This window comes from Lichenostomus cassidix, chromosome 1, assembly GCF_008360975.1.
Source record: "Lichenostomus cassidix isolate B80296 chromosome 1, HeHo_3.0, whole genome shotgun sequence".
Lineage (NCBI taxonomy): Eukaryota > Metazoa > Chordata > Aves > Passeriformes > Meliphagidae > Lichenostomus > Lichenostomus cassidix.
This window is the reverse complement of record NC_139479.1, coordinates 92,360,168-92,382,181: the sequence shown is the minus strand read 5'-3', so window position 1 is coordinate 92,382,181 and position 22,014 is coordinate 92,360,168. Positions and strand designations below refer to the sequence as shown.

Here is a 22,014-nt window from a genome sequence, read left to right as displayed (position 1 = left end):
ATTTACAGCCTCACATGACAAACTATACTGAACAATACTGAGGCCCTGTGAAAAATAAACAGAAAGAACACACTTATTTTCTAATACCAAGATGGAAATAGTAAGTCTTGAGGGCCGCCTGGAATTTGACCAAGGTTACCCAGCAAGGATCAAATCCTATTTGTCTTAGGCAGGCAGCCTTGCCGAAATCAAATAAGCCTACAGCACAGATCAGTATACTAAGGCTATGGTTTAACCTCTGAGGCATGCTATAAATCCTGTGCCACAAAATAGGTGCTATGGATTAATTTCTAATCCCAAATTATAACTCGTCATTGAAGAGCTGAAAACCCAATTCCCCTCACAGATTTACATAACAAGAACAGAACCATGCTGAGATTTTTTAAGACTTTACTTAAAAAATTTCTTACAAAATATTTTCCAGGATACTCAATCAATGCAGTGACAAATAAATCACATTGTTTGAGGTAACAGAACAAACCATACACTATGACACACCATCCTTTTTTTTTTTTTTAATCTGCTTGCATATCTAGTCATTAATTTACCCAATAAATTAATTCCACAAGTGGCTCTCCAAGTCATCAGTTTGAATTATCAAGTTTCTGCTGTATTTCCAAAACAATGCCAGGCATGCATGTGCGTAGGAGGGATGGGACAATGAAGCCAATAGGTGCAGCTGTGGCCTGGAAGGCAGAAGGTCTGTTCAAACTCTGTCACTGAGAGCTCTTTGACATTGGGAAGTCATTTCAGTGCTGTTTAATTCAGAGTCTTTCTAGCATATAATATATTAGCAACAAAGCCAATCCCAAACATTTGGAGGGCAGAGACAAGCCCTTTATGAAGTTTATGAAATCTTATTTTCCCCTGAAAAATCAGGAACATAGGGGGAAAGGGGTGTGTGCAGCCAGTTTGTTTGGATTTCTGGCTTCTGTATCTTCCCCACATGTAAATCAGAAAAAAGTCAACCTTCACAAAGCACTTTTATGTAAGTGCAGGTGAAAGACCACCTCTGTAAATTCAGATGATTGAATGGGCTAGCTGGTATCTTGTACATCTGGCACTGCTGCTGCACTGGATCTGAACTGTTCTTCTCTCTAAGATGAGTGCTGGCAACCCAGATTTTAAAGCAGAGGGCTTAGGTTCCATTCCTAATGTTACATCATAGTAAGACCAAACATTAATTCCTCAGGCAGAAGGATTTTTTCCTTATATTTTACTTTTGTGCTAACACAACAAACAGGATACATTTTCAGACTCATAAACCACTTCGTTTTGGAAGACACGAGGCATTCATATCTTTAACAACCAACTAGTCACAGATTCCACATGCTATCAGAAAGTTTTCTTCTCCTAGAAATGAGGATTTTTTTAAAAACACCTACAGATTAAATGATGAGATTTAAAATAATGCTAAAATTTTCTGTAATGTTCTTCCTGCATTACAAATGGACTATTAAATCAGTGAAGTGCCAATCAAATGCTTTTGTACTTTGAAAGAAAGGTTTAAATAACAAAAGCAGTTTTTCAGGCCTCTCTCTCCCTCGGTAGTCAGTGTCACCTATGCACTAATTACAACATATTTACTCGCTTTTCCAGTAAGATCACAATTGAATAGATTTTTAAAGAACATGATTTTTAAGAAAAGTTGCAATCAGAGCCTTGTGGATTCTGCCTCTTATTAATCCAGCTTGTCTAAGAAAAATATAATGTTGTGCAGTAAACTTCAAGAGATATGACAGGATTGAATAATAACAGCTCTGGATTCAGTCTCCAGCTTTAAAAATCAACTTGCTGCATGACCTCGGGTGAACCATTAATTAACTAGGGCCAAATCCTCTGTGGACTAAACACAATGCAACTAGCCAGTTTGTACAAGCCAAAGATCTGGCCCCAAGTTTCCAGAAGTTTTGAATCGGGCTGGCCAAATACTGGAATTTTTGTGCTATGAAAAAATATTTAGTTGTGTTTCAGGGTAAGAAGTAAAGCTCTCATGTCCTTTGTGGAATAAAAAATCCAAGCAATTTCTTTAAAGGGGGAAAAAACCGGGGGGAAAAATAAGAAAAAAAGGTGGAAGTCTCTAAGGACAAGATTTTGTTAGCTTTCTCCCTGTAAGCAGAAAGTAGAATTGACAGAAGTCGGTAAGGCAGGTAGCCATGAACCATCACTTTAACTTTCTGGTCAGAATAATATAACTTTTTTTTCCAGTAAAACTGGAACTTTCTTGCAGAAAACTGCAACTTCACAAATACCACATTTTCCACTGGGGAGGGAAGGATCCTCCCAATCAGCTTTAATACTGTGTCCTCATTGCATCCTCTGAACAGCTGAAAGAGCTCTTTCCTCTGAGGGGTTTTTGTGTGGGTAAGAGAAGGACAACAGTACTTTCCTATCACAGATTTATTTTTGTCTTGAGTCACCTTTTCTTGCAAAGTACCCCAAGACTCACAGATGCAAAATGGTTCTGCATGTTTACAACCTCAGCCCCGTGAATTTCAAAGATATCATTTCTATATGAGAGCATATCCCAGGCATTCAGAAAGACCCAGGAAGGCGCTCGGATTTCAGGACTGCGATCCAGTAGCTGTAGACAATAACAGCTTTTATGGAGACTTTTTTTTTTCCTCCTAAATAATTACTCTGCTCAAAGAGCCGAGTTTCAGGCTCTGCACATTAGCTTGCTTTACTGGGCAGTGCGTCTTACTTTCTCACAATTTCCCGTTTGCCGCTCGGCACAGAGCACTCCAAGGCCGACAGGAGGGCTTTTAACCACAGAAATACCGACTGACTCCGCTACAAAAGGAGGCAAAGCCCGGCAGCGCGACGGGCAGTGCGGCAGCCCCGCTTCCTCTCAACCTGCAAATCCATTTCTTTCCTGTGCTCCGAGTGACAGCCGTGAGCCCCCTCCCTGCTGGCAGGGCACATAACCCGGGTACACAGCCCGGTCCCCTCGGCACGGGGGAGCAGGACCGCTGGCAGGAAGGACAAGGGAGCGATGGCTCTGGAGCGCTGCGGGACGCGCGGGGCGCTCGGGTGGCACCGCCAGAGCTGCCCGAGCCTCGGCAGGGACAGCGGGGAGCAGCCGGTTTGCTCGGTGCGCCCTCGGGGACGGCAGCGAACACGAACCAAACCAAAAAAGCCCCAAGCAGCTGAGCTGTCCGGCGCGGGAGGGCGAGCAGCTGCTCCCCAGCCCGGCTGTCAGCCCGCATCCCGCGGGGCATCCCGGGCACCGGCACTGCCTTCCTCAGGGGGACAACCGGGGATACCCCGCGCCCTCTCAGAGCCGCAGGACCACAGCCTGAGCAAGGTTGGAAGGGGCCACAGCGGGTCATCCGGGCCAACTTCCCTGCTCGAGCAGGGTCATCCCAGAGCACGGTGCCCGGGATTGTGTCCAGACGGCTCTTGGGCATCTCTTCCCTCCCCGATCCTCTCTCACAAACGGGCGCCGCCAACTTTTCCCAGCGGCGCGGCTGGAGCAGGAGGAGGAGGAGGAGCGGCGCGGGGGGGACAAGCGGGGGGAATGTCGGTGCCAACTCTCTCTCTCCGGCCGCGCGCACCCCCAGGGGAGTGGCGCCGCCGGCTCCCAAACTTTTTGCAGACGGTGGAAACACTCCGGGAGGCGGAGGGCGCGATCCGTAGCCCCTGCGGGAGCGACGCGAGCTCTCCCTGCCCGCCGGGACGCGCAGCCCCTCGCCCCCCTCAGCGCCCCTCACCCGCCCCGCCCCGCCCCGCCCCCGGTGGGCGGAGCTGGCCCGGCCCCGCCCCCGGCCGCGCGCTGACCCCGGAAGCGCCGGTACCTCTCTCATCTTCCCCTGCCCCGCGCTGGGCGCCGCCGGCTCGCGGCACTTTCAGAGGCGGCCGCCGCCGCCGCGCAGGGCCCCTCATTGGCCCCCGGCCCCCCCGCCCCGCCGCCCCGCACCCATTGGCTCCTGGCGCTGCCACTCACGGCCGGGCCCCGCCTCCCGCCGCCGCCTGCGCCCGCCCCCCTCCTCGCGACTCACGGCTAATTCTCGATAGGCGAAGCCGGTCCGCTAACCGCCCTTCCTATTGGAAGGCGCGAACGTCGGTCAAACGGGCGGCGCTCGTCATTGGCCGGGTTTTAGAACGCTAGCGGCCGCCTTCGCCGCTCGAGAGCCCTGAGTGGCTCGGCGGAGCTGTCACTCCTGCCGGGCCTCGGGTACCGATTGGCCGCCGCGGGCGCGCCCGCCCTCAGGCAGCAGGTTAGGTTGCGCTCCCCCCCGCCCCGCCCCCCCCGCCTTCTACGCATTTCTATTTCCCGCTTTATTTATTTATTTTCCTCCATAAACTTAAATGACCCCGGAGGGGGCGGGCGCGGGGCGGGGCCTTGCCGGCGCGGGCGGCCAATGGGAGAGCGGGAGAGGGGCGGGGCCGGCGGCGGCGCGGGCCAACGGGAGGGCGGCAGACGGGCCCGCTCGGCCAATGGGGAGGCGGCCCTGCCCCCGCCCGCAGGCCGCGGCGGGTCCCGGGGGGGGCTGGGCCGGGCGCAGGGAGCGGGATCGGGATCGGGGGGGCGCAGGGCGGCACAGCGCGGGAGGCAGGAAGGGACACACCACCGCTTCCTTCCTCGCACGCAGCAGCCTGTGTGAGGCGCTCATCGCGGGAAGCGAGGGGAAGGCGTTGTGCCAGCAGCGCTTCTCTCGTCCCTGCTCTGCCCAGGGATCCCTCGCGTCGGCGCTGGGCGCTGTGGGACCTGTGTCCTGAGGGCTGCGGCAGAGAGCCCCCAGGGACGGCTGGCAGGTGTTCTGGTGGCAAAGGCGGCCTTTGTGGCTGCTGGGTGTTTAGCCAGGTCCAGAGCGAGGAGCACCAGCAGCGTTCTCCGAGCCCCAGGAGCGCTGGCTCCTCCAGGAGGGCGATGGGCTGTGTCCGTATCGCTCCTTTCCCATTAGAGAGAAGGCCCAGGCCTTCCTTGGTTGTCACACCATTCTGTATTTATAGAGTTGTTAACCGTTCTCAACATCTCTGGGGTTTTTTATGTTTTTCGCTGGTGTTTGGGACTGTAGTCCTTGATGCTTGCAGTGTTCTTTCAAAATTCTGCCCATCGGAGCTACCTTTCCTTTCCTGCATGCTTCCTTTTTTTTTTTTGGGTCTATTAAAACTCATGCTTTATCCAAATAACTCGCTTACTGTACTTCCTTCCTGTACACCAGATTAGTTTAGATTTGGTGGTTATTCCTTTTGAAGAACACTGAGCTTCCTACTTGCCTTTTTTCCACCCAGACTATTCCTAGGTAATCCAACATAACACTTCTCAAATGCCCTCATCCTGGAGATCAGTTATGTTTGCTTTTCTCTGTCCTTCCATTTGCATGGATCACTCAACGTGAAGTTATCGCCCTTACCCAAGTTGCCTCCCACATTCCTATCACAAATATTTTTATATTTGTGATAGGAGCCATGATGGGAAGGACTCCCATTCCAGATGGTTTCTCCATCTTTGACGTCAAAGTTTGTCACCAGTGTTCCAGGAAATGTCCCTTGTTGGGGTCCTTCGTGCACAACCACCTGTCTTAATACCATGAGCTTGGGTGATTCCACTACCTTTTTGGAGAAAACTCCTGTCCTATGAGTTGGGATTTGTAGGAGGTCCTTACCAGGACAGGGCCCAGCTTTGTTCCTCTCATCATTCTCGGGGGCACATCCAATTTCAGAACTGGTGTATAAACAATCAGGCCATCTCTCTTCATCCCCCATTACCTCCCTGAACAAGGCATAACCTTTATATTTTTATTCAATTTACATGAGTTACATTAGTGTTGCTCAATTAAAACAATTAGAAGATACCCTTTATTTTTTAGTCCATATAGCCACTTGTGCATTGGAGGAATTCTTGGGGTTTTTGCTTGGGTTTTTTTTTTTTTTTAATGGAGTAAGCAGATTAAATCTGGTAGTAGTAGAAGGAGGTAAAGACCCCCATCAGTCTCAGATAAGTATTGTAGTGAAGCACTTGGATTTTAAGCACAGGCATATTCTGGCTGCATAGCTGCTTCAAAATAAGCATATGCTGAGGTTCTGTGCCGAAATCAAAGCTTTAATTTCCTTCTCATTTCTTGTGGCCTGTTCTGCATTTTTAAGATGAGACAGAGTGTGAAATAAAATACTCAGAAAAATAATTTCTCTAGGGCATATTCTGTTTTATAATGTCATACCTGGAACTTCATCTGGGCTGTCAAAACAATGTCGCATGACAGTAAAACTGAGCACACTTCATATACATAAATCTTTCACAGTCTGTAACTAAGTATCAAGAATGAGCTGAAGGCTCCTCTAGCTGAGCTATTTCACCGAGTGAGAAATGATGTGACCATTAGAGAGCAGACACCTCCCAGCTAGTAACTCCAGGTAACACCATGTGGAGGTGGCAATGAATAAATAAATACATGGATGTACATTTAAGAGGCATACTGTGGAGGGACAGGGCATTGATTTTAAAGAGATGCAGAAGAAGAGGTTCTTCCCCTTGAACAGTGTTGTCCACCATGGTTTGTAAGGGAGTTCATGGTGGGAATTGCAGTTGTATTGGAGATGCCCAGCAAGTTATTGGTGACTTCTTCACACAAGGGGGAACAGCTTTTCCAGTGGGTCTGCTTCTTTTTGATGTCATTGTTAACAATTGTAGGATAGCAAGCACACTTTTAAAATTTATGGTTAGAAATCATGCTCAAATATGTTACAAACCTCTCAGAAGCTTTGATGAGAACCACTTGTGTTAATTTCAGGAAGCGATCCAGCCAACAACCTGGTATTTAATAGAATTTCTTGGCATGGTACAGAAACATAAATCAACTATAGAAGGAGTTAAGAAATTTCCTCCTGGAGGGGGCAAAAGATGACGGGAGAGGTCAGGCTAAATCACAAGTGAAATAAAAAATGAAGGTGGAGAGGGCAAATCTCATTTCAGGGTATCCAAACAGAAGAGTCATGCCAGAAGTAAGCCCAGGGAGAAATAGTTCTTCTATATCTTGTGCCAAGGAAGCCTCAGCTGAAATACTTTGGTTTCAAATACTGCATTTAAAAGAGGTTGTAAAGATCAGAGACTAAAATCTTTGAAGTGGCAATGGTAAGGGTCTTAGAAAACATGGCCTACAAAACAAGAACAAAGGAACTAGATTTGTTTCTTCTAGAAAAGGGAAGAGAGAACGAGGGGAACAGTACAAAGTTCTGGCAATAAACTTATGTGGGCTCAGCACTGTAATAGTCTTTGGAGGCTGATGGTGAATGCTTTTACAATCCCTGATGGTGAATGCTTTTAAAATTATAACAGATTCGGGTCACCAGCCCTCTGGACATTTGCCCAAGGCAGCAAAGTAGGAAGATTCTGAGTGGCATGCTGCCTCACTGGCACAGGCTGGGAACTGCAGCACTGGGAACAGAGCATCTGCAAGAAACAACCCAGACCTCCCCAGGTCTTTCAGCAACAGCCAGCAGCTCCTGCTCCTCCTGAAGACATGATAGCACCAGTCAGCTCCATGGTAGCATGTCACCTCTCCAGAAGCATGTACCAGCTTCTGCCTAGTTTTGTTGTTGGGTTTCATGGCAAATCTGAGATTACAAACGTAGTCAGGACAACACTCTGGGAGGCTACCAGGCTTCAGGTACTGTCAAGTGTTGTCTGTGCTTGTCCCTGCAAGACCTTTCAGGTCTGTCCTAGCATTACATTCTTCTGAGCAGGAGTTTGACTAAAAGAGCACTATAACAAAAGGCCACTCTGTAGATCCACATCTTTGTGCTGCCTGAGCTTAAATCCCATAGGGAACAATTCCTTTCACACTAACAGAGTTGCAAACAAATGCCTTTATTGGTGAAGTAAGATTGGACCCTTGTAAACAGCAACACTGAGATGTGTTGCATTTTTGTAGTAGCTTTATGCATGTGAATATCAGATTCCATATAGATGTTTACTGAATTCAAGTTTTGGGGGCTGAATACCCTACCTTAATTGTCAGGAATGAAGAAATAGTCCCTCATCAGGCAGAGCTCATAGGGAAAGCATAAAAAGTCTAATTTATTGCATTCGTCCAATATGACTTCATTTTCGAGCATTTTGTGACAATCTGACCTAATATTGCACTGATTCAGACAATAGAGCTGTTCTATTGTACTTTAATGACTGGAAATGTAATTTGCTTCCTGTTTAATATTTAAGCCAGCAATAATACCAAAAAGGCTTATTGCTCCTAAGAAAAGATGAAAGGGGCATAACTCTTAAGGTTTTTTTGTGTTCAAAATTTGACCTACTTTAAAAACACTAGAAACTCATGGGAATGGTCCTCAGAATTAAAAATACCAATATAAGATTGTTGCCTGGGAATTTTAAGATACATCACTTCCAGCTCATTGAAAAGCAGAATTTCCCTCCCAAGGGAAATCCAGATGATTCAAAATTAATTTTTGTCCCAAAATACTGAATTAACAGAGTTTTTCCACAGAAAAATGAAGTTTGAAAATGAAAAAAATATTCTGAACTTCACAAATATTTAATTTGGGTTTGATGACTCTCTTGAAATTTTCCAGTCTGGCTTAGCTGAGGAGCCATCTCTATCTGTTCCAGCTGCCTCTAGTGACTCTCACATGGCCAGTGCTCCATGGTCTTGCTCCATTATACTCCTTGGAGACAGGAGCTCCATGTCTGTCCCACATTGCCCATAGAGCTTTTCCATGGGGAGTGAGGAAGACAAATTTTGGTGTAACATGCAGGGAAGACAACTTGCAAAGCCTGATATGTAGAGGATAACAGGAGCATCCATTATGTGAACTGCTACAAAAGTGAGTTAGATAGTGGCTCAGACAGGGATGCAGAGCCATGGAAATAAAGCAGCTCAAATGGAGAACAGCACAACTGAAGCATAACCTTCACATGGGGTGCAGCTGTGAATCTGCCCTACTGCTTCCCCCAGTAAAGGGCCATTGCCTTTTCATTTGGTGTTACTGCACATCCCATTATACTTGAGGATGATATTATGCAGCTGTGGCAAGCCTCTCGTCCTCTGTCCCTTCACTTCCTTCCCCCTTTGGAGACCACATTCCTCCTTGTTTGGCCTCTTACTAGGGCTGTCTCCATTGCAGGACTCAGTGAGCTGAGTCCCACACCTACATGGAGAGAAAACACAAGATCCAAGGCTTCATGAAATTCCTGAGAGGCAGAGCCATTTCCAATAATTTACCATTTCCAATATTACAAGTAGTTAGATGTACACTGTTAAGCCACTGTCATGCTTTCACTTGACAGATGGATATGCTGGTCTCTGCATAAACTTACATTGATAAATATACATTAAAAACAAACAAACAACTCAAACTATCACAAGTAATTCCACAGCAACATCTGTATTTTGCCAGGGCAGACTAAACTCACTCCCTCTAGAAGCACACACAAAAATTACAGGTGTTACTGAAAGGAGGACAGGCAGAAGACAAATATTTTTCAATGTTTTGTTTCACTTGGTTTTATAAATAAAAGTGTGGCATCTCTTTTTAAACCATGACATTTTGACAAACAATGATGCTTTGTGTTACCCTTGGGTGAGAAGAAATGTGAACAGAATAGTTTTGGGCAGTCTGAAAAGCAGCTTGGGAAGGGAGACTGCTGTGAATATTCCCAGATCAGTCATTTACTTGCTCCATATATTTGGATAAGATACTTAGTCCTTATCTATATGCCAAGGTTATACTGCTTCAACTTTAGTTCAGTAAAGCTATACAAACTCTAGTATTAACATGAATATATTGGCATTCACTTACTTTTATCAGAATAATATGCTCATGTCGGGTAAATCTTACCACTGTAACATACCTTTGTACCATTACAACTGCTGGCACAGCAGGGAGCACTCTTAGAACAAAAAGATAAAAATCTCAGCCCTTGCCAAAATACTTCTACCTCATACTGAAGTGTGCACAGACCACCTTTGCTGCCTCACTGTCCCCCATCTAGAAAAGACTTTTAGACCTTACCTTGCAGGGCTGGTGAGTCTGAGTTCCCATCTGCAACAGGGCTTTGCAAAGTCTGCATGAAAGGTGCCAAGGCTTATTTTTAGCCAGTCACAGAGCTTTTTTAAGTCTCTTTAAAAAGTGTTTGCAAGGGGTAGCTGTACCCCAAAACATGCCATAGCAGAGGAGTTCAGCTCGGCCTGTTCCTTTTCCTGTGAAGATTTCACTTTGCATTCGACTCCGACTTTTCTGCCAGCTATTTCATGAAATATTGACTGTGCAATTGTCCCTGATATGTCACATATTAATGTGAAATCCAGTCCTTTTTCTCTGGACTTTGGAGATTGGCTTCTCTCCCCCACCACCATTAGTCTGACAAGTGAAGGTTAAATCAAGAAGGACAAAAATCTTTCATGTTCAAGGCAAAAATACAATAAGGCTGTTTTCCCTGCCGCCTTTTACCCAGCAGCTGAGTGGGAAAAAGCCAAGTCAAGCGGCTGCCATCTGTGGGAGGAATGAGGGAGGACAGCAAAGCCTCCAGCCCTGCCAGCACCTGAGGGGAGTTGAGCAATGTTGGGCTAATTGTTGGTGTAAATGACATCAGCATTTGGCCTAGGATCAGTAGCTTCTCTCCGAATAATTTAGTAAGTACAAATATTAAAAATACTTGAAGTTAGGCATTAACCAGATGAAATGTTTAGACAGCAATAGTAAAATGCATTTGATCAAACTTTATGGACTGAAACTCAAATAGAGTTTTATTTAGCAAAAATAATGGGGATGCTGATGCAATTCCTAGTTAATAAAAAAGGAAAAATTTAAAAGAAGCTGTCTTGAAATTAAAAATATAATTTCAAGGACAGCTTTGGACTTGTTCACAGGGGATTTGCTAATCCACAAATCCATTCTGATGGCTCTTCTCCCACAGGCATTCACTCTTAAGGGCCAAGGCCACTAATACTTCCTCCAGGTTTGCTCTTCATTTTGAAGCCATGGAGCAGGATGCTCTGCAGCAGGATTTCTGCTCTATCTTGTCTGCTCAGCCCTGCATTGACTTGGTTGTCTGCTACACTGGATATGAGCAACTCAGATCCAACATTAGCAGGAAAAGGCTGGATTATATAGGCGCCAAAAGATGCCTACACTGAATAGGATACATAGGAATGGGATCCTCTGAAATGTTAGGCTCTAAAGGGTTACATCCCTATGTTTTCCAAATATCTAAATAGAACATAAACCCACGGTGTGGGCATAAAACCCCCTTCACCTGCTTTCTTCCAAGAAGAAAGGTGTTTAAGCAAAGTGCAGGGACACCAGGATAGCCAATCTGCCTGCTGGATGACAGCCTGGGTGCAGGAAGTCCTGTAAGCTGGAGGAAAGGTGAGACCTTCAAGAGCCCACAGGGTTTTAGGTGTTGGAGCCTTCCATGATTCCTGCAATCCCACTCACCTCCAACAGCATGGAAGTCCAGCCCAAAGCTGCTTGCTGGTGTCTAGGGAGTGGGTCACATCTGGCTTGAATTTAGCATTTGCTCTTTGTTAGGGCTCTAAAGGCTGCTTAATTTATGCTTATCCTGTGTGTGTGTGTGTGTGTGTATGTATGTATTAAGTAAGAGACAGCTGGTCCTACACAGGCAAGGTTGACTGTTACCCCTGAGGCAAGAGGCCCATGGAAAGCAGGGTGGCCAGTGTTTTATTATTGCCCTCTACTATTCTTTGACCTCCACTTGATATATTTTTCCATAACCCTAGGCAGCGAGCTCTCAGTGGGTGGGAACTATCTGTTTGTTATTGTCTGCTAAATGAGGACCTCACTGTGGAATACAGCTTCTGAACACAGGCAAATATTACCAACAGGAAATATGTGGCCAGCATCTGTCTTAACTGGTCCATCACCAAAGGCAAAGTGGGAATCACCTGAGCCAGGGGAAACCTGCAATGGGAGAGAAATGCTGTTCCCTTACAATTGTGCCAACACCAGTAAAATATGAAAGCCACAATTTCTAAAAGCATGAATGGTACACATCTCAAAAAGCAGTAACTAGATAGGAGCAAACAAAGGTGACCTGTAAACTTCTTGAGAAGGACAGTGGGGAAACAACAGCAATCATAGTCAAAAGTAATAGTGTTGAAGAGAAAATGCTGCTTCAAGGCATACCAGAGGCAAATATGTGGCATTGGTGTTACCTTTTCAGTTGTGTTTGTTGCTGAAAAGTGAGTGGTGTCAGCCCATCAAGGGAACTTCCAGGAGACTTGTACCTGTGTTTCTGACCCTCTATATTCCTTTGTTGTGCAGAACAAAGGAGATTTCACCTTGCCTTTGGTATCTGATATGTGACAGTGCTCTCAGGATATCAAAGGAGCAACAGTTAAAGTGGTTGCAATTGCACCATTAAGGATAAATGAAACAAAACTGTACCAAGATGAAGTTGAGTGGCCATTAGCTCAAAGTAAACATAACCTGAAGGGCTCAGGGCATTCCCTGATTCCCTGGGAATAGCATGCATCATTTTGCCATGAAACTGCTTCAGAATGCAAGTCCTTCCTCAGGAAGCACTGGAAGCATGAGCTGAACGTACCTGATGCAGTATTGCCTGATTGCTTCAGTGGCCTCTGAGGCTTTAGCTTGGGGGGAATTACAAGCGTTCAGTTCCTCTCCAGGGGACATTAACTCTGGAACATAATGCTAGGCATTAAATTACAAAGCATATAATCATTTCACTGCTAATCAACTCATGCTCATACTAGAATTCTTACTTATTCCTTACACCTTCCCAGATCCCACAAGCTCATGTTGCTTTCTACTCAAGTGTCCAATTTGGACTGACAATACACGAGCCCTGTGTGAGTGGTGTCAGGACAAAAATGTTTGGCTTTCTTAAAACTGAAAGTAAAAAGATTAAGCAAACCTGAATATAAAAATATAACATGTGACCTCGTGTCCTCAAGGTCGTATTTATTTTCACATTTAATTTTGGTTAAAATGTACCTTTAAGATTAGAGTCAACACAATCAATGTCTAGTCTGCTGCACTGTCGAGATAAAAATCCAAGAGGCTTTCTAAAGGGACTGTGTCTAGCTGCCTGTGAATTTCATGGTAATGAAGGGCCCTGATAGTGCAGAACATTGTTCAAGAGGCTGGGAACCAGGACATGCAGGTCCTGCTTGTTTGTGCTATGCTCAGGGTTCTTGGACAAATTATTTATTTGTTGTGCCTTTCACCCCCCTCTCACAAGAGAAAGTAGTAATAACAATATTCCTAATTTCTACACAAAAAATTAAAAACATAAAGCAAGAGAGGTAGAGTTATCACTCATAATATCTACTATTATTATTCTAGGATAATGAGTAAGTACAATTAGTGGCATAGTGAACATTAGTGTACTAGCAGTAATGGAGTAAGATTATACTGTGTTAAGGTTAGAGATCGATAAAAATGTTAACTTTCTTACTGCCTCTAAAAATAAGCTTGTCTCTCTCTGGACAGCTGACAGCACTTGCTGTATCTAGTGACAATGCTGAAGTGACTGGTCTCAACTCTGGCTTGCTCCCTCATTTCTTTTCACATTAGGTTAGGACCTAGAGGGTTGCAGGACACTGTGCTGCCTGATTGCTGGATGATGTCATCCCCAATCACTTATGTATCATGTTTCTGGAGCACTGAATCATTTCTCTTTTTGTGCCCTTTCTGATGAAGAGGAACTGGAACTAAACGCTTTTGCCTTTCATAGCCCCTGGCTAGCAGTATCTGGCATGGGAACCAGTTACATTGAACAGGCTGTGGCTGTGCTGGAACTTCGCATTTCAACCAGCAGTGCCTAGAAATTATGGTGCTTGCATCCCATCTAGTGGAGGGATCAGATGAATTCATCAGCTGCTTGTTGCCAAGTAAGCACATACTTCTGCTGTGAGTGTAGGAGCAGAGCTATCAGCCTTGTCAGGATGCAGGCAGTTCACACAGCATGCTCACAGTGGTGATTCACCCCATGCAGAATGAATTGGGTGCATTTCTTGACATAAAAAGAGTTTGAAAGTTTACCCTGATGTCAGGCATTTGCACTAGCAAAGAACAACTGGCTACCTTTAACTGTGGGCAACAGCTTTGCTGCTTCAGGGCATCAGCATGAGAACCAGCTGTGATTTCTGAGTTGCTGCCAATGATTAAAACTAATTAGCCATTTTGAGGCAAACAAACACTTTGCAATTCCCTCTGAATCCCCCTACAGCCCCATAAGGATCATGATCCGACTTGGAAGAATTTTCATCTACTTCATAGGCAGGATGGAGAGGGAGATATCCTTTCTTCCTCCATGGAAGAGGCTGCAGAGTCAAAACCTGTTTAGTTGTACTTACCTGAAAGAAGGCACTGTTCACCAACAGGTCAGGTGAGCAGGGCATGTCACAAGCCACCCTAGTCCCAGTGGAATGAACCATTGTTCTATCTGTACATATTATTTTGACTTGCACTGAAATAAAGGGGGGATGGTTTCTGATAGGTTTGAAAAGGAGCCTGAGGGACTCGTTCTTGAGATGAGTGAATTCTGCCAGCCCCTGAGCCTCATTCCCCACTGGCCTCCTGCAGCTGCACAGTGCAGAGCTCAGCTGTCTGCCCGGTGGCAGACAGCTGCTATTGGTGCCACATGCAGGCATGTCCCACCCTGCACCTCAGCATCTGGGAATCTCAAGTGCTAGGGCAAAAGAGTAATTCCTGAACAGGGAATAACTGCAGGGCTGCAGACACTTCTGGCTCTGTTATTGCTTTAATAAAGCCCATCAGGCCATCTATCCTTAAAAAAAAAACAAAAAAAAACCCCAAGGAGAAAGTGGTCCAGTTTTACAATCCATACAATCAGCAGTTTCTTACAACCATGAGTCTTGCTGCTACAAGAAAAGCCTGAGAAAGCCTGTGGACATGAAAGTGAGTGTATGAGATAGGTGAACATGCCACCATCCTGACACATTACCCACTGCCAGCTTGTGGGAAGCCTATTTCATAGATCAAGCACAGATTGCAGCCAAAAGAATGCATAATGAGAGTGTTAGAAGGGGGTTGTTCATTCCTCCTCCTCTTCATACTTAGTGATCAACTGCAAGTTAAAATGCTGTTTCTCTATAAAACAAAAATACGATGCCTTCTCTTACCTGGCAGTGCCTCAAGCCTTTTCACAAACAGATGCAAATCACGTTTTTATAGTATGAAAATTCTCTGTTCCAAGTGCACTAGATGGCAGTGTTCCTTTTGAATCACTGCAGAGCCACTGCTCCACCATCATCACCTCATGCAGAAAGCAAGGCCCTAACAAGTGTTGACATTGTCATTCTCAGGCTATTCTTCCAAATTTTGGGTTTCCAAACTTAGTGTCTTCCCAAGGCGAAAAACTGCATCCTGGCTCTTTGAGTCCCTTCTGCCATTGCCTCTTACAAAAGCTTTGTGTTCAGTTGTGTGCTGTTTCTTCTTGCTGTCGAGCCCTCAGAGCTTGCACTGGACCCAAAGGGTATTTGTGTTCCTGAAGCACAGGGGCTGTAGCTCATATGTTCCTTAATCTTACTCAGATTGAGTTTAAATAATAAGTTTTATAACAATTTCCCAGTACAAGCTTTGATCTATTGTCCGTATTGCTCTCCAGATTCTTTGGAAGAGAAGGTGCTTCATTGATGTATTAATATGAATTTGTAAGTTTCAAGGCACATGTGGCTTTCCAGTGTGAAGCTAAGAGTATATTAACTCTGGGAGATGCTGGGAATGCTTCGAATCAACACACCTTACCGAGGGAAAACTACATCTAACTGCAGATTGGGAGAGGAGTAAATAATTTTGATAGCCTTGTCCCATATTTGAGCTTGCTCTGTCCTCTCACAAGTGGTTCCTAAGAGATACATTAGGATTGCTCATATCTAGTGATAAATTAAACTTCAGCCAGCTCTCTCAACTGTGCAGGTGTGCCCTCATTTGTCCCCAAAGTAAGGCTCCTACTGATTTAGCAACTGTGCTTTTAGGAGAGAAAGCAACTCTAAAGGGAGCTGCACTCTTCAGCTGAGGTTGAAGCGATGGTGAGGGTTGAGAGCACCTTAGAGAAAGAAAAGTCATAAAGAGCAAAGCAGTGCTCAAACTATATTGGTTGAGTTCTAATGCCTCATATTTCGGGAATGCTGTAGTAGGCAATAATTTAGAAGGAAAATCTGATGGTAGAGTTAACCAGATCCCAAATGGCTGAAGGACAGAAATCCTGTCATCATAGACTCTGCTGTAAAGTGGAAGGTAGAGCTGCATCCCTGGTAATGACTCCCTGGGAAGCCCCAACATTGCACTGGTATGCATGGCAGAGCTACATCTCCTGTTCAGTGCCTGAGCTCTGCCCATTTCTGCACACACTGGAGGAAGACATAGGAAATTAACCCAGTCCTCATCCCTGCACAACCAGTCTAGGAAGACAACACAAGCATTTCCTTTTCTAGTAAACCTGAGCTGAGTCCCAGACCCTTTCACCTATAAAAAAACCTGATCTGGTGTAGCCTTCACCCTGGCTCTGGGCTCAGAGCTCAGTCTAGGCAATTATGTATAAGTGGAGGATATGAAGACTTTTTTTGTTTAAAAAAAAAAAAAAAAAAGAGAAGAAAAATAAAGGAGAAAAAAAGTGTTTTCTGTTTAAATGCCACTCCACTGACCACTGGATGGAAACCCACCTAAGCTCGATGGGTACCATACTCTGCCAGCAGCCCCTGTACAACATGTCAGATGACCTGCCTGGACTACAACACTTGGGAGCTTGTAATCTGCATCTTGATGCCACACCTCGGCAGCAAGCTACGGTGTTCTGGTGGCCAGAAACACCAGCCCTTGTGGGGCAGTTTGGTGGCAAACATGGCTTTATGTCCGTATCTAAGAGAGGGCAGCATTCTCCCTCCGCTGGGAAGGCAGGGGAGGAGGGAGCTGTCTGACCACACGTCTCTTTCTAGGAAAAGACATGCTTTGTCAGATGGCATTTCAGAGCAGACTTTCAATTTAAGACTTTGTGCATCTGTTTAGGGAGATAACAACTGAGTTTACACCTTAGAGTTGCTAGGGATAATTTATCACACACCTGTAAGTAAAATCCAAGCCAGTTCTTGGAGTGCCATCCTCAGCTGGCCATTCCTGCCTTTATTCCAGCAAGAAGACGTGGCAGTCTCCTAGTAACCAGCATTCCTCCCCAGGTGGGGGCACAGTGGGACAGGCAACTGCAGCTATATTTCAGAACATACAGCTTTATACTGCAAGGTGGTGATGGAGGAGGGAAAACAGAAAGGAACAAGCAGGAAGATGCCTACACTGTCGTTACTGTTTTATATTGACGCATAAGTTATACCAAAACTGGACATCAGAAAGAGCTGCCAGTAAGCATAAAAGGAAGACTCCAGCATTTAGCAGTGGCTTGTGCACCAAATGGGGCTTTCTGTTTCTTAGAGCTTCACCTCATCCAATTATCTGCATAATCCACCAAGGTGGATGTCTGTGGAAGCCCACACTGATGCCCATTCTGTCTGCACATCTGGCAGCCTTCAAGCACTGAGCTCCTGATGATCTCAGTGGAGTTGTGGTGCAGCTAAGAAAAATCCAGCCTGTGCTGCAGCAAGGGAGAAAAATACACAAAAGCTTTTCCTTTCCCAGGTTCCTTCTGCAACAGGTGAGAAGGCAGGAGAAAATGTAAATAGCTACACTGCTGCACCACACCCTGGAATAAAGGAGACTGATCACAGAAAGGTTCCCCATCACTAGCATACTTGGGAAAAGAAATGTTCCACCAGATTTTAATTTCAGAGCTGCATATCAGAGCTCCTGTGGTATGCTTCTTATTGGCCTAATTAACAAGCTTGAAAGACTTGGAGTCACAAGGTTCATATGTAAAACAGATGGTAGACAGGACATCAATAAAGCTCTTTTAGATTATGCTGGAAAAAAAGAAGAAGCTTTTGCCTGAAATAGTTTCAAGGAAATGGCACTTGATTTACAGCCCTAATATGGCATATTATTTATACTGTTACAAACCTTTATGAATGTGAGCTTCTCAGTAAAGATGAGTTTAACTACAGCTGTGGATGAGGGTGGCTTGCATGTACTGCTTAGAACGTTGCATCACTGTTGAAGAAAAGAAAGTCTTCCTGCCATCTCTGCTATTGACCTGACACACAGCACTTCACCCCACCCTGCTGCCGGCCTATTTTAAAAATGGAAATACCTCCTTTAAATACTGCTTTGAGACCCTTTTAAGCTACATATGATTAATTATCCTAACAGAGCAAAGGAAATGGAGGGTTGTTAGAAGTTAAAATCCTTCAGTTTCTGAGTATTGCTATATTTAATCTGGCAAGTGTTTTCACCATTTTGATTAGAACAATTTCAAAGCAAAGGCAGGATGAGCCACTCTGCACTGATGCCCTCAAACACTGCACAGTTCACAGAATCATTACTGACTCAGTCCAATCCTTTCATAGAGCCACATGGAAGGACTTGAGCCCTGAAAATACACAGGTGAGAGCCAACAAAATTGGCATTTGTCAGACTGTACTGGGAACACTATCCCCTAGTGTCATTAGTTTAAAGAATAAATTTAAGATTAGCAGAGCTGATACCACCATGCCATAGACAGCTGAGAAGGATCCAAAGAGCAGTGAAAATATATGATTATGGATAAACATGCCCTAGCCACTAGACTGTGCCCAAAGGCCAGGCACCAGTTTGTTCTGTCTGCTAGCTTGTGCTGTCACATCTCCACCACAACCAGACACTCACACTCCCAACAGAAAGCAAATAGTAAGATGGGAGCACATGCTACACTTCCACTTTTATTTACTGTAACAGATGTGGCTCTCAGCTTCACTGTCACCGCGACATTGGATGCTGGATTCAAGCATGAAGAGGAAATCTCTGTGGGACAACTGCAGTCACTGTATAACAAACCCAGCATGGAAACCCAGTGGGAACCATGAAATGAGAGTTTAGCAAAAGTTTGATCTGATCTATTGACCAGGCCTATTGAAGGAACAACTGGTGGCTGAAAAGCAGCCAGGAGCATTCAGAGCTTGGTCTCATGAGAAGGTGAATATGAGCAGAATAATGCTCCTTCTGCAGCCTGTGCATGCTGGGGTCACAGAGGGTGCTGGATGTGCTCTCTATTCTGGGTGAAGAAAAGACCCCACACTCAGCTGTTTGTCTTTTAAAGCCCTGATCCTGGCTGATTTTAGCAGAAAGATGGAAGAGGCACACCACACCCAGTAATTAACTCTTGTACCAGCTGTGGCAATGGTCAAAACAGAGGTCAGCTGATATGCTTGTTTCCTGTGAAGCACTGAGAGATGTGAGGATTTGCAGATCTCAGACCTATTTCAGTGGGAAGCAAAGACGTCTGGTGTGCTGAAAGCAAATGGGATCTGTAGTTTTCCTGTATTTCTTAAATGTGCTACAGGGATCCAGCTCATTCAAGCCACAGGAAGGCACATTAATATCCAATAAGCTTTTGGCAGAATACAGAGCGGCAGTAAAACACTTGCCAGAAGGGTTGAAATAAAGATTTGAGACTAGGCAGATCCAGTAATAGGCTGGAGCACCTATGGTGGCAATTGGACAGAAGTGCATAAATCTAACTATGCAATTCAATACCCCTAATCTCCTTTCCCATCATACATCCACCCTCCCCCATTCACCAGGTCTGTAGGTCTCTTCACTTCCCTCCAGAGGTCCATAGATCCCTTTAGCCCAGAGGATGTTCACAGTGCTGCTTGTGCAAAGCTGTGGGCACAATAAACCCCTCCACAGACAAGTCCATCCTACTGCTTTTTTCATCGAGGGAATGGAGAATGGGAACATCCCACATCTGCATTCCAATGTAGGTGACACCTGCACCTGCACATCATGGATTTCCAAACCTGGCTTTGCTTCTCTGTGTGCCTGATGGGAGCACCTCTGTGCTGAGCTCCCACCTCACACTGGCTGGAGCTGAAGTAGTGGGTACAAACCACTAAAACCTGGATTCCCCCACATCATACACAACTGCTGACCATGGAAACATCCCAGAGAGGCTTCCCTCAGGATGCATTAAAGGACAAGAATTGCTTGCTCATTCCCTTGATAGGCACAGCAACACCCACCTGCAAACAGCAGAGGATCTGACAGTTGTGCACATGTAAGATGGGCCCTGCCCTCTGCCACAACTCAGTAAAAACAGAGAGACTGTCTTCTTTGGAGCCATGGAGGAACTGTTTGCATTTCTCTTATTCCTGCTGTTATTCCCACACAGTCAAATCCCACTCTCAGAGCAGCAAGTCCTAGACAAGCAGATGGGGCTCACTATGTGTAATGACTGTGTGGGCAGGGACAAGAACTTTCTCAGCCCAGCACTTCCCAGTTGCCTGGGTTTTGCCAGTTGCCAGCTGACCCTGAGCTATGCCCTTGCTTAATGAGCAGGTTTCTGTAGGTCTCCTTCTGTGCCATTTTTCTTCCCTCAGACCCTGCACAGGCAGCCTAAGCCAGGAGCCTGGGCTCCAAGGGCCACAACAGATAAGCACTGCAGCAGCCACCTCCTTATGGGATATCATGGGCAAAACGAAGGCTTCAGAGAAGGTTTATCAGGGAGACCATCCCACTGAATCATGAAGTGCAGAAAGGATCCCCTTGCTTTCTAAACTCCTTCTATGATGCAGCTGGATACAATCTTAGTCCAAGACTTGGTCAACATTTTCTGTCTGAAGCATTAGAGAGATGTAATTGATCCTTTCTATGACTTTGTCCTGCAGGAGTAAGGATAGCAACCCAAATATATTTACATAAATAAAATTAATTATTGATTTAAACTCATGATAATGATTTGACCAAAATATGTTAATCAGAATTATTTACTGCAGAGTATAGGATAACTAAAACTGCTAGTATAGTGCACTATTTGTTGAAGCAAAATAATTATTAGAGATTGATGTCACTCACCCATACCAATGGCAGTCGACAAATGTCATTGAGGAGTAACCTTAAGGGACAACTCCATGTGATGCAGGAACCTCCACACACACTCTGAGAAGGAGTATGTTAGAAGAACCTACTGTTAAAAAGTGGGACTGGGCTTTTATAGTACAGAGTGATTATCAGTTGTGTCTCCAGGCCAGCTAAGGTGCTATGGCAGGTCAGCAGCTTTAGGTAAGTTATCAATACAATCACTTCTTGTCTCCTTGATCAGATTTGTCACACTCTCACCGGAGCCAGTGCTGCTTCCTGTCAGGAGACTTTGCTCTCCCCCAGAGTGTTTAACTTTGGGATTGATAGTCAGGCTGGTCTCAACATTCTTCAACACCAAAAGCAGCATGGCCCCCATTCTCTATGCACAGCTGGTAACTTCTGCAAATAGGGTAAAGTTTGAGCTGTTTTACCTACACCTAGGCAAAGCATCCTCCTGCACAGGATTTGGATCTGCTCAGTGGCTAGCCACATGGTCTGGCGACTAAAGCACATACTCAGGCATCAGTTTTGCCTGCCAGTTCCAATATTGACATCTTGTGTTGTTAGCTAATACTTCCAGACAAAAAGGACATCAATGGCTTATTGCTCGAGCATGCATAGCACTTAGGAGAGGGCTGTTCTCTCAGTGAGTGCTCCCAGCCTCTAACACATCAGCCCACGTGGTTCCCGGTTTAATAACATATCTTTAAATATTATTTTCACTTTCACTCACCTTTCATTATAATTACAGAAGTTTATTTCAAAATAAGATCTCTGGTTTAATGATGGTTCATCCATTGCAAGCAGCAATACCTGTTCTAGTCCTCAGAAGATATTTGTAGTATCTAATTCTTGTCTACAGAATGGCATCTTTCCCAAGTCCAGAATTCTCCATGAAGTTCTATAGGAAGCCATGTTGCTCACCTTGCAGCACAGATACTTCCAGAGCAGAACACTAACTCAACAGTTTTCAGAATATAAAACTTCCGATAAAAGCTGACAAATAACTTCCAAACAGATTGAAGTGAAAGGAAATATGTAGATTTGTAGTGCCAGTGCTTTATAAGAGTCCTACAGGAATCAGACTGTAAATGGTCAGAAACT

The 22,014-nt window shown here is 45.2% G+C and overlaps 1 protein-coding gene and 2 long non-coding RNA genes across 4 annotated transcripts in view; 1 reads left to right on the top strand and 2 right to left on the bottom strand.

Annotated features, from left to right (window-relative positions):
• The window catches only part of ZBTB20 (zinc finger and BTB domain containing 20), a 473,676-nt gene extending 469,795 nt beyond the window's left edge, over positions 1 to 3,881 (bottom strand). Inside the window, exon 1 of the mRNA XM_085070972.1 lies at positions 3,798 to 3,881. The gene's annotated coding sequence lies outside the window, so the exon portion shown is untranslated. The remainder of the gene's footprint in view (positions 1 to 3,797) is intronic.
• Positions 3,882 to 4,015: 134 nt separating this feature from the next.
• The window catches only part of LOC146445276 (uncharacterized), a 138,943-nt gene continuing 120,944 nt past the window's right edge, over positions 4,016 to 22,014 (top strand). For both annotated transcript variants that reach the window (XR_014851617.1, XR_014851612.1), the window contains exon 1: positions 4,016 to 4,220. This is a non-coding gene — a long non-coding RNA (uncharacterized LOC146445276). The remainder of the gene's footprint in view (positions 4,221 to 22,014) is intronic.
• LOC146445277 (uncharacterized) lies at positions 7,426 to 10,446 on the bottom strand. Its single transcript, XR_014854339.1, has 3 exons — positions 9,973 to 10,446; positions 9,812 to 9,848; positions 7,426 to 9,108 (listed from the first exon to the last, which is right to left on the bottom strand). It is a non-coding gene; the product is annotated as an uncharacterized LOC146445277 (long non-coding RNA).